The 12,474-nt window shown below is 43.5% G+C and overlaps 1 protein-coding gene across 14 annotated transcripts in view; it reads left to right on the top strand.

The window, feature by feature from the left end:
- Positions 1-12,474, top strand: part of PTPRF (protein tyrosine phosphatase receptor type F) — a 397,714-nt gene that overhangs the window by 168,827 nt on the left and 216,413 nt on the right. The window lies entirely within an intron of this gene.

Below are 12,474 nucleotides of genomic sequence, written 5' to 3'. Positions count from 1 at the left end.
TCAGTAAATGAGTGGTCCGAAATATTACTACTTTAAATGCTTATTTTTAAAACACATTGAAGACTTAATGTGATTCCTTGCATTAGAAATTTTCTCCCTCCTGCCCCATAATGTCTTATGCTGCTCAGGAGTTTTATCTGCATAGTTTATAGATTTAGTAATCTGATACAGTGCTATGAATCTGTAAACTATTCCTATAATCTAGTATAAATCTGAGGTAGTTTTGGCTGCAGCCTGGTTAAGCATACAGTGGGAGGCAGGCTGCCTGCAGATGTGCCATGTGCTCACTGCGGGACTGCCCTTAGCAAGGGGCATTGACCAGCACAGGGCCCTTCTCAGGCAGCTCAGAGGGCTCTGCAGGCTCACCTGGAGCTCTGTTCTCTTCTGGAGCAGGTAAAATACATCTATGTTAAAAGCATATTTGACAGTATGAGGACATCATTCGTCGGTGCCAAATATTTTCATCCACACGGAGGAAAGGGATGCTGGAGTACGTGCAGCACTGTAGCTGCAGGAGCTGTTGGCTCATCTTTAGCTGTCTTTCTGCAGCCATGTTGCAGCACAGAGGTTACAGCTGTGGCCATGATTGAGCTTTTCTGCAACATCTGAAATAAAACTAGGGTTCTTGAACTTTGGAAAGGGATAGAAGAGTTCTTGTAGCAAATAATGGTGGAAGGGAATTTCTTCCCTCCTTTCTCTACTCAGACAGGATTTCTGTAAGCTGTTCACAACAGATGTTTGTCTAGCGTGTTCTTAAAAACTTCTGGTGAAGAAGAGCCCTCCATTTCCTCAGCAAGCTGTTCCAGTGTTTAACTGTCAATATGTTTATACCATGAGAGTATGGTACAGGAGTTTACCCCAAACAACCTATCCTTAAACTCCCTTTCAGAGTGTTCTGACTACAAATTGCAGTTTCCTTCCAGATCCTTGAAGGCTGTTCTCATGTTCTCCCCCTCCCTGCTGCCACTGCTCCTCTTTCCATCTTAAGCAAGATACACTTCATCTCATCACCGTTGTCACCTTATTTTCTTCCATTCTCATCCAGCCTTTCCTAACTGCTTAGACTCTTGTGGAAGTCTTCCCTCCAGTAATTTCACCCACTGTTCACAAGAGCTGTCTCCCACATAGATGGAGAAATTGTTGGGTGGTTTTTGTTCTGCTCATTTGCTTTCTCACAGGGTTTTCCTTTCTCTCTAGCCAAGGTTTTCAGAACTAAGCAGTGGTTGTGACAGTTCCTGGCAATATTCGTTAAAACAGTGTGTCCACTTGCAGTCCAACACGATGCAGTTTACTCTTGGGGGCACTGAATTCCATTAGAAACACAGGGAAAATGCAGGGAAGATAACCACTGACTTGATAGGGAATAATTCAGAGGATTATACAACTAATGCACCTCAGTTGTTGCACCTTGAGGTGTTGTTCATTTCTATATATACACAAGTAAGTAGTAGACCATGACTGTGTTACCTGTTTTGGGTTGCTCCATCACCCAGTTTATGGTCTGCTTCTTCCTCCCCAGAGACGCAGGAGGGGCAGTGAGCCCAGCCTGTCATCTTCTCATCCCTCCCACCTCTAGACCCTGCTGCCTTACTGCTCTGTGTTCTTCAGCTAATGGATGGTAGTTCCAGTATTTAACTGCATACTGTGGGTAGGCTTTCTTTCTATAGTGGCTGACCTTAAAACTAGATGGAATGACTTGTCAGGGTAAAAGCTTCCTCAGTGCAGGGATTGAATTGCTGTGGCTGAAGGAGTATTGTTAGGAACATGCTCCTTCATTTCCCTGCTTTCCTCTGAAGCTAGTATGCTTCTTCTACCATTACTATTTTTCGTTTGAGAGAGTGTATTTCTTGACAGTTGTTCATTTGTCCTCCAGGAAGATGCAGCAGGTGAGAAAGGCCCTTTTTGTGCCCTGTCCTAGGTGTTTAAGCAAGGGAATGAAAGGATTTGCCTGGCCTAAACATATTTGTCAGCTCCCTCTCCAGCCAGCTGGTTCGCAGTCTGAGCTCCCAGGCTCAGCTTCAAAGTAGCTAAACCTTAGATGCCCTGCTACTCTTGGTAACATTTCTTTCCACCTAAAAGATTTAATAACCCCTTCACTTGCACCGCAAAAAGTAGGTTGTCTTAGGGATCCAGGCAAGCAAGGTTACATATGCCTTTCTCCAGCCTGTAGGTTATTACCTAGTGATTGCAGACAGGCAATTCTGCTGTCTCTGCAAAGTCTCTTCTGTCTTTCAAGACACAAATAGTTAGCCATTGTGAGAGGACAGCAAGTACCGATGTGCATACACCCTGATGGATGGCTAATCAAGGAAGACCCTTCCGGCAAATGATAGATGTCATTAATTCTGCCTCTTGTTCCCATTGGAGACCTCAGAAATATTGGGAGACAATCAGAGTTGTGAGCACAATTGATGGTTACACACCGACAGTTTCTCTTCTCAGTGCTCAGACTTGAGTCATTGTCAATCTAATCATTATCTGCTGACTTGTTGCACAAACCTTCATAAAGGTTTCATTGTTCCTGGTTCTCCATGTTACAAAAAGTACTAAGCTTTCCCCTTATGCTGTGCAAAATATAACCAAAGTGGCTTTATCAAGTTGATAAGTAGTAATAGTTCAGCTTCTGCAGGGAGAAGTTTAGAGCCCTGACCAGTAAATGGAGTTTCTCTAAAGGGAGAAAAAAAAGGATCGGTTCTGGTTTTGTTCGTGGTGTTTTAACACCCATGTTAGTGAATCCTCCAGATGTTTCTCTCAAGTCTGCCCTGTACTGAGGTTAGCAGGCCAGCAACACTACTACTTGCCAAACTGGCAAGAGCATCACATCCCTCATGTGTAAAGAGTGAGAAACCAGTAACTGCTTGTCATTGCTCACCTGCTTTGTTGAGACCAAGAGATGCAATGGTAGCAAATGCAGTTTTGAAACTTGACTCCTCAGTGCCCATGAATTAGCTCTTGAAACCTGTATGTAAGTGGGAATTAAGAGTGGCTGTGAGAGCTGGATACAATGTAAAGTAAAAGAGCACTTGAGGAATCAAGAAGAAAGATCTGTTTATATTAAATACATATACAATATATATTTCCCATGGCATTAAGTTCTTGTGATGGTGCCAGAGTCTAAATGGTTTAGTTTCTCATGGAAAAAGTTAAAGTAATTCAGGGGTTAGAGAAAAAGGCTGTCTTCTGTGATTGCTGCTGGCAGCAGAACCTGCTCTTTTCCTGCTTCCTCAGTCGCGTTCTGTGGACGGGGGAGCTGCAGTTTCCTGAAAACCGATGCTTGACAACAGTGGCCTCTACATGCTGCTGCTGCTGCTACTCTTTGTTATTCACCACGTGGCTATTGATAGTCTATGAACAGCCAAAAGTAAATAGAAATGTAGTAATGCAAAGAGTTAATGGAATTGCCAGTCCGGAATAGTGGTCTCCTGCTCTCATTTTGCAATGTCAGAACTGATAAAGCTTGTTGCAGTCATCACTCTCTTTTGATTAGCTGATACAGCCTTCTTTTGAGCATTTTATATCTCAGATGTCAAGCTCTCTTTTTGCAGTGACAGAGGGCTGGTTTAGAATATCTGAAAAAAAGCAAAATCTTTTGTTTGTAGCTCTAAAACACTCTGTTACTTCATTACTTAGTGGGAAGTTGTAACTGGGATTCATTTGGTACAGAGACTAACATAGTAACTGAATGCAAACGGAGGTGATGTGTTGAAACGGAAGTGGGAAGTGTCTTTGAAAGTGTTTTAATATTAGTAGTGTGTGTAGTGGGAGCTCCATTGAGCTTCTTTTCATTTAGAGTGCCAGCATACGATGATTCAGAAAATGATTACCCCCCCTATTTTGTGGTGTACTTCATAAATGTCAATAAGCACAGCAGAAGACCTCTTTGTCTCACAACCAGTAAAGGGGGTAAACAGCGGAAAGGTGGTTTAAAAAGCTAATTGGAGATGGTCTGTCTAACCAGGGGTGTAAGGAATATGAGAAGCACCAGGTACCCAGGTGTAACAGTGTTCAGGGGCTTGCCATTCCGTGTGCTTGTGTTTGCAAGATGTGGAAACATTTGCAATAATTGTAAGTGAAGTTAATTTGGAAGGGCTGTGGCTGCTAGTCAAGTAATACCTCTGTGTAAGGGAGATAAATTTGCAGGTTGATACCCTGCACGGTTCACCTGGTCTTGGAGGTATTGTGAGAAGTCATCTTTCATTAGCAATAGTCATACTTTCTGCTTACAGCAGGTAGCTTGTAGATGCATATGAACACAGAGCCACAAACTGAAAGATAGGAGGAAAGGAGTGCAGCATCATTGACTGCTGTATGGGGATGAAATACATGGATACTGAACTGGGGGGAGGGGGGGCTGTGAAGCACCAATGTACCAGGAGAGGTGGGGGAAGCTGGGTTTGTTCTGCCTTAGTATGAGATGGCTTAAAGGGGGCCTTATGGCTATTTTCTGCTGCCTAATGGGAGGGTGTTTGCAACCAGATTTGCCTATCCCACACTGGCCTTTTTAGTCATCAGCGTGCTTGTAGTAAGCGTGGGTAAAGCCCTTCCCAAATCTTCGTTTGCGAAGTCAAGCCATGATGATGATGAGTGGGAGGGTGTAGAGCAGGAATTGAGGGGCTCTTCTGGCAGGTTTGTGGTGATAGGATGAGGGCCAACAGATATAAGCTGCAACATGGGAAATGGTGATAAAATAAATGATTTTTTACATTTCCCTACCATGAAGATTGTCAAACATTGTACCAGAGCCCCAGTGAGGTTTGGGAATGTCCATCCCTGAACATACTCAACGACTGACTGGACAGGGGCCCAGGCAACCTCATCCAGCTTCAGAGTTGGAGCCAACTTTGAAGTTGGTCCTGATTTAAGTGGTTGTTTGGAAAGGATGACCTCCAGAAGTCCCTTCCAACCTAAATTATTCCATGATTCATAAACCCTTGACAAGCTGAAAGCTGTGGCAGGGTGTGTGTCTCGCACATTCATTGTCCATTTGTTTAATTCCTTTTGTTATTTAATACACTGCATTTGATTGCACTCCAATTTTTCTTTTATCTTTGAGACATACGGTTGGAATGGAGCTCTGTGTTTGTTGAAGCCAGTCCCTGCTGCTGCAACATGCATTCAGCCATGTCCTGGAATCCCATTAATAAGTCTATTGATGTGGTGATTAGATGTGTTTGAAAATAGTGGGTTTGTTTATTTAAACATGGGCTCCGATGCATGCATACAGTCATAGTATCTGCCATCTTTAGTCATCCAGTTGCTCAATAGCTGTCATAATAGATAAGTTTAGCAGAGATGAGATGCAGAGATAGAGGAAACTGTGTTGAAGTTTATTATTAATAACTGAAATAGAGGATCAGATGGTGTGAGGAATAGCTTTTTGTTTGGAGGGTAGAGCAGCACTGGAGCAAGCTGCTCAGCAAGGTGGCTGATTCTTCATCCTCAGAGCTTCCCAAGACTCAGCTGGAAAATACCACCACACAAATGATGGTCCCGCTTCCAGCAGGAGGTTGGACTGGAGACCTCACGAGGTCCCTTCCTGAATACACTCCTGTGACTCAATGGAGGCTTTTCTGTAAATGGTTGAAGAAAATTGTTGCCTTTTTCCACTCTTCCTTACCTGTATTGTGCAAAAGTGATTCCAGGCTCCATGAAGACAGTTATGTCTGCTCCAGCTTTTGTTTGTATCACGTATTTTTCTATCCTTTGCGGGTGTACTAGTCTAGAGGCATTTGAAAGCACTCACTTTCCTCAAGGAGCTAGGACAAGAATATTTTAGCAAGCTGTCACTTGTTTAGGTCAGAGTCTGCTCCAGTGTCTGCTTTGATTTTGAGCTGGGCCTGTAGCACTGGAAATGAGGGTTCGGTGTGTCACGTTTGGCAAGCAGAGCATGTTCTGGACCCTCAGTGGTAGGCGGGAAGAGCTGAGCTGCCTTTGGAGCAGTGGATATCTTGCCTTTTGAGAGTGCAGTTGTCTCAGCTGTGTGGTCTCGGCTGTTTGTCACCAATAAGTAATAAAGACCATAGAAGCAAACCCACTTGTCTCCTCTTAAAACCCTGAAGTTAAAGAACTTGAAAATCCAACTGCAAGCATTGAATATTTACTGAGAATATACTAAGAAGTTAATAGTATAATTTTCTCTGATTTTATATTGAAAGCTAATAGAAGGATAGTAAAAGCAAGTTCTAGGAAGTGAGTAACATGACTACTGCTTTGCTATAGCTTCCTCCAGAAAATGGCTCTTTAAATAGTGAAGTGTTTTCCTTGTTTCTTTTGTAAATGAAAAGGGCTTCTCAATGATAAAAAAAATTACAGTTCTTCTGAGTCACTTCGATACAATCAGTCTCTGTAAATCATGCCAAAATGGCAACAAACCTGGATTTTAAGGAAACTTCAGAATTCTGAAAAAGGAATTGCAGAGCAGATGTCCCATGCAGCTGAGGTCTGTTTCCTCAATCAAACATGGGCAAAGAATTGGAAGAAAGAAGGGGTCTAAAAAGAATATATATTTCTCTTTAATCCTGCCTAACAACTCCTAAATTCAGGCTTCTCTTTCCTGTGCAGCTTCAGATTTCACACTTGGGTAGCAGTGAAGTTGTTTCTGTCCTCCTTCCTTTCTGTAGCACGTTTGACAACGTGTGACAGTCCTGCATTCAATTTAAGCTGTTTTAATTTTAGCAATCAACGTTGCGACTGATCTGTTCAAGAATCCTTATTCTGAGAAAGAAAAAAGGACCCTGTATCCCCACATCCCACAAGATAAGAATTGGAAAGGCATCTCTATAGAGTTTTTCCTAAGTTCCTAAGTCTGTGTTAAGAAAACTGCCATGGCTTTCCTAACCAGTTCAGCTGCACTGCCATCCAGAAAGGAGTTCATGAAGTAAGTGCTCGGTTGCAGGCCAGCCCATCAGTGCCTAATGGCAATATGTGCAGTGTGGATATACTCAGAAACCGCTGTGGATGAATTATATACATGGATGCCTGTTAATACAGTAAGAACAACACTTATTTTGTTGTATGTAATTTATTTCACAAAGTTCACTTACTCACAGGTGAAGCACCAAATTAGCTAAACAAAAGTGGCTGGTAATATTAATAATGATTGCAGCAGTCTGAAAGATAAATCCCTGTCTGCTGCAGTGCCACTGCTGAATTTATAATACTTTGAATGGGGCTTTCTAATACCTGGAGTTTAGAACATTGGCCTCTGAAACGTGATTTGATACAACTCAATGAAAACACTTAATAGCTTTTAAGACACAGTCGTCTGGAATAGGAGGCTGTATTTCCTTATGGTAGTGGACTGGTGTGTCACTTCTCTCCATGATATGACAGTGTGATGGCTTCACAGTGCCGAGACAGTTGGAAGTTTTAAATTAATGTGTGATTAATTTCTGTACTGTCACCATCTTTTCTCAAACCTTTAATTCATATGCCAGCTTTATCACCAGTAATACTGGCAAAGTGCTTGGCTGAAGGAAATGTGCATCTCAGATTATGACTGGTGCTGCTGGGTGATTTCAGCACTTTGCGAATCATGTTGTCAGCCTTGGTTTTACAGTCTAAGCTCTGGGAGCGTGGGTGGCTGCTGTTGTGCTGGTGGGCTTGTTCTCCCAGGTTACAGGTCATCTTCTGCTTTTCTGCCTTTGTCTTGCTTTTAATTACCTGAAGTTACATTATAGAACAGCAGAATTGCATGTTTTGTCTGCCTCTACAGCATAGTTCCTATTTTGCACAATAGGCTTGCCTTTCAGGCTTCTGGCTACTCAAAAAAGGGCTTCTGTTCATTCAATAACCGTGGTTAAAGTAAAGATGAAGACATGAATGTGTGTATGCAAGTACAGGTTTCTGAGCAGCCTTGTTAACTAACATTCTCTGCATGTGATCAGTAGAACTGCAAGTTTTCTTGAAACTCAGAAATGGTATGTCATGAGGACATTGTGGGTGTGATCTTACTAGTTAAACTAAGCCTGAATGGTTTCTTGGGTCAGTTTAAATTATATCGAAGGATTAATAAAAGCCATATCCAGCTGCATAACTTAAAGGACTGCCATGTGTGTGTGTGTGATAGTAAGATGACAAATCGTACTCTCAAGATGCCCAAACCCAAATGCATGCCTTTTATTGGTTTTTAATAAGATGATGGTGATAAAAGTAGTATGGATTCTACCTGAAGAGAGTGTAAAGCAGAATTCATAGAATCATAGAATCACAGAATAGTTAGGGTTGGAAAGGACCTTAAGATCATCAAGTTCCAACCCCCCTGCATGGGCAGAGACACCTCACCCTAAACCGTATCACCCAAGGCCTCATCCAACCTGGTCTTGAACGCTGCCAGGGATGGAGCATTCACAACTTCCCTGGGCAACCTATTCCAGTGCCTCACCACCCTAACAGGAAAGAATTTCTTCCTTATATCCAATCTAAACTTCCCCTGTTTAAGTTTTAACCCATTACCCCTTGTCCTGTCACTACAGTCCCTAATGAAGAGTCCCTCCTCAGCATCCCTATAGGCCCCCTTCAGATACTGGAAGGCTGCTATGAGGTCTCCACACCGCCTTCTCTTCTCCAGGCTGAACAGCCCCAACTTCCTCAGCCTGTCTTCATACAGGAGGTGCTCCAGTCCCCTGATCATCCTTATGGCCCTCCTCTGGACTTGTTCCAACAGTTCCATGTCCTTTTTATGTTGAGGACACCAGAACTGCACACAATACTCCCAAGTGAGGTCTCACAAGAGCAGAGCAGAGGGGCAGGATCACCTCCTTCCACCTGCTGGTCATGCTCCTTTTGATGCATCCCAGGATACAGTTGGCTTTCTGGGCTGCAAGCGCACACTGAAGCTGGCTCATGTTCATTTTCTCATCAACCAACACCCCCAAGTCCTTCTCCGCAGGGCAATTCAAAGAAACCTCGTAAGAATCAACATGCAGTATCTTTCTTTAAGAGGAGATTTTTAGTCTGGCCAAGTCTCATGGTGGTTATGCAAGACAGAAAACATTTTACTGTTCTTAAGAAGGGATTGAAAATGATGTAAGATGTACACTGGGGGAAAAAGAGAAAAGGGGCAGAGGTGGAACGGAACCCCTTTTCAGCTGGAGGATCATGTTAGCATACAAACAAATGGATATAACTGGCAGCAAATAACTTAAAAAACAACAGTCTGTTTTCATGCTGATGTTTCTGTGGCCATCATTTTGTAACAGTTCTCCAGTAGTAAAAGTGTGACTGAAACTCAAACCTATTTTAAGAAGGTGTGTGATCTATTTACAAGAGAAGTTGTGCAGTGCAGCCCTTGTGGGTGACTGGACTCTGCTTTCGAGGGCCCCTTTCGGGTCTCTGTGCCTGTACGTTTTGGTTGTCCCGTGTCACACTTGTTCTCTGACAGGCTCTGGTGATCGGTTGCTGCTTCTTAGTGTTTCTATTTCAAGTTTCTGTTAATAACAGGGACAGGCTGCAACCCATTTGGTACCCTGTTGGTGTAACTAATTCCAGCTCAGCAAATGGGGAGCCCCCCTTTGATAAACATTTATTCCTGGAGAGCACAAGTGGAGTTGGCAGGCACCTACCTTCAAGTCAGTCTTTAAAAGATAACATGAAAATCAAAGATTGGTAATAGGCAGGGGATTATTCCTGCATGGGTAATTCTTAAGCAAGATCCATTTGCCTATATACAGGTATGCTATCCTCACCGTTAGCAGAGCTGAGGGACTAATAAAATTCACTTGAAGCAGGCATAATTAGACAGGCTCTTTTGTCTCATCCCGTTCTTTCTAGCCTGCGTTAGGATTTAGCGATGCACTGCCTTGCAGTAGGTAGGGAAAGCTGCTGCCATTCTTCCAAGCTTCAGATTCTCGTACAGATTTGCGTTTCACCCTGGTGTACGTCCTTCATTAAATATAGTAGGATGTCAGATTCCTGACGTGGAAACAGCATCTTCTTTCTCATGCATGTAAAACCTGAGAAGCACAGTTAGCTCTCACTGAGATACCTTGTCATCCTCTTTGCTAGTATGGATTTTAGTTCAGCAAATTGAGTGTGAAACCGGGTACCTTGGGACTCGGTCAACAGAAGGGGGATGGGTGAGAAAGACTTAGGCACAGCACTCTAAAAGGCAAATCTGTTTTCTGTTATAAATATATCCTATGTAGTCTTCACAAGGAGCTTAAAAGAAGCTGAACCTTGCAGGTTTAACATCTGTGTGTACGTCCCTTAAGCTTGTAGCATGTGATGGTTTTGTCTAGCAGTAAGAATGAAAGTGATGCGGGCAGACTCTAAGTACAGCAAATCTCTAAGCAGCATATCTGTTTACTGCTCTCTCATGGCACCTGCAGCCTTATATGTATTTGTGAGTCTCAGATTTGGGGCTAAAACTGCTTCCAGGCTACAAAAGTCAGTATAAGCTGGTATGACCAGACCTGTGATCGATTCTCCCCTGATGGGCTTGGTGAATGTATGGCAAGGAGTCAGCGCTGGAACTGCCTCTCACACTTCCTCTCTGTGATTGTGTGGATCTTGTATGAACTTGGGACTTGCTGCTGACATGGGGAGAAATGTGGAAAAAGATGCTGGAGGTCTGGGTTGAGGGGCAGTGCAGAACTGTTTGTGAGTAGGTCATGGCCAAAACATAAAGAACATATTTAAGGATGTAAGAAGGATGTGGACCTGTTGGAGCAAGTCCAAAGGAGGATCACTAAGATGATCAGAGGGCTGGAGCACCTCTCCTAGAGAGGTGATGTGGGAGGTGTTCATCTCAACAGAGGCGGCTGTGGGGAGGCCTGATAGCAGCCTTCCAATACCTAAAGAGGGCCTTCAAGAAGGCTGGAGAAGCGGGGCTTTTGTTAAGAGCAAGTAGCGATAGGACAAGGGGAGATAGCTTTAAGCGGAAAGAGAGTAGAATTAGATTAGATGTAAGGAAGACATTCTTTACTGTGATGGTGGTGAGACACTGGCACAGGTTCAGGTTGCCTAGAGAAGCTGTGGCTGCCCCAGCCCTGGCAGCGTTCGAGGGCAGGCTGGACAGGGCTTTGAGCAACCTGGTCTGGTGGAAAGTGTCCCTGCCCCCATGGCAGGAGTGTTGGAACTAGATGATCTCTAAGGTCCTTTCCATCCCAAACACTCCTATGAAGATGCACAGTGAAGGCCACAGCAACTTTTCCCAGCATAGCAAACAATGACTTCTCCGTGTGGTCCACAGCTTTGTGCATTTATTTGCAGCTCTATGCAAAGTAAAAGTTGGTGCAGGTGAAAGGCCCTGGAAAATCAAATCTGGAACCATGCCTGGTAGCTGAATATTTAAGGAGTTTGGAAACAGAGGTTGACCTATTCATCTACACAGAGAAAAGTTATTAATGTGAAAAGAGCTTTTAATTTTATCTGCTAAATTCATAACACAGCAAGGAATGGATGCTAGAAAAATTGAATCAAGAATGCAGCAACCATGGAGGTGATTAATTTTGATGCCTTTCTAGAAGCCATCTCTTGCTGAACCAGGAAGCCTTGGGTGGAGGATGGGACTGGGCACCTCCTGGGATGAAACGCCGGCTCTGTGCACAGAGCAGGGCTGGACTGCAGTGACTGTAAAATTGCAGGCATCTGGCATGTGTCGCTTCTTCTTTTTGCTGTGGGGTTCAGACACCCAATATTCACATTGGATGGAGTCAGATGTTTTCCACATACATACAGAGCCATTTTGGGAAAACTCGCAGGCAGTTCATGGACAGGAGACAGCAGCTCCTAGAGCTTCCCTGGCTCCATCACTGATTGCACCAAGGTCAGTGTGCAGCTGGGTGCTGTACAGCGTGGCCTTGGCATTCCTTTTTGGTTCTTGTCTTTCTGCTCTGGAAGATCGGAATTGCTCAGCAGCCCTTTGCCAGTGCAGTCCTGCTACCAGGCAGAGGTGGTAGCCCTGGAATCAAAGCTGCTCAAATGGCTTTTGAGCTGCGTGTGGCTTTGTGTCTTTGTTTAGCCACTGCAAAAATACATTGTTAAAGGGACAAAACTCTGCCCAGTAGATCCCAGAAGCGTTGATCAGACTCTCCATCCAGGCTTAGCAAGGAGTCTGATGTGGAGAAAGCCTTTTAATGTGGAAATAGTCTTGTTTCTTGGGGAATTTCAAGAAAGACTGAGCAAGAATTAGTAACTTTTTTTTTTTTTTTACACTTGGGAGTATTTAGCTCAGGTACCTGGTTGCCTGATGGAATTTTTTACACTCTGGTAAACATTTAAATGTGGAAATTATATTTCTTGGTTTTCTGCAGACTGTAGTACCGATGCTGCATGATAAAACAGTTGCTACAAATAGGAAAACAAATCAGAAATGCCCGAGTGTGCTCATTATCATTAAGCAAAAAGTTTTCCTCCTCACCAGGTAGATTAGCAGAAGTTTGGTTCATTACAAGGAAGAGGACAGAACGGTGTTCAGCAGCACTAAAATGAAATGCAGGTCTAGGTCCCTTCCTGAGAGCTCAGGATGTTTTT

Source organism: Pezoporus flaviventris, unplaced genomic scaffold (assembly GCF_033815535.1).
Source record: "Pezoporus flaviventris isolate CSIRO_AGI_PZ_B2104156 unplaced genomic scaffold, CSIRO_AGI_Pfla_v1 ptg000013l, whole genome shotgun sequence".
In the NCBI taxonomy this organism is placed as follows: Eukaryota; Metazoa; Chordata; class Aves; order Psittaciformes; family Psittacidae; genus Pezoporus; species Pezoporus flaviventris.
The sequence above is the reverse complement of the archived record's forward strand: the minus strand, read 5'-3'. Positions and strand labels throughout refer to the sequence as shown.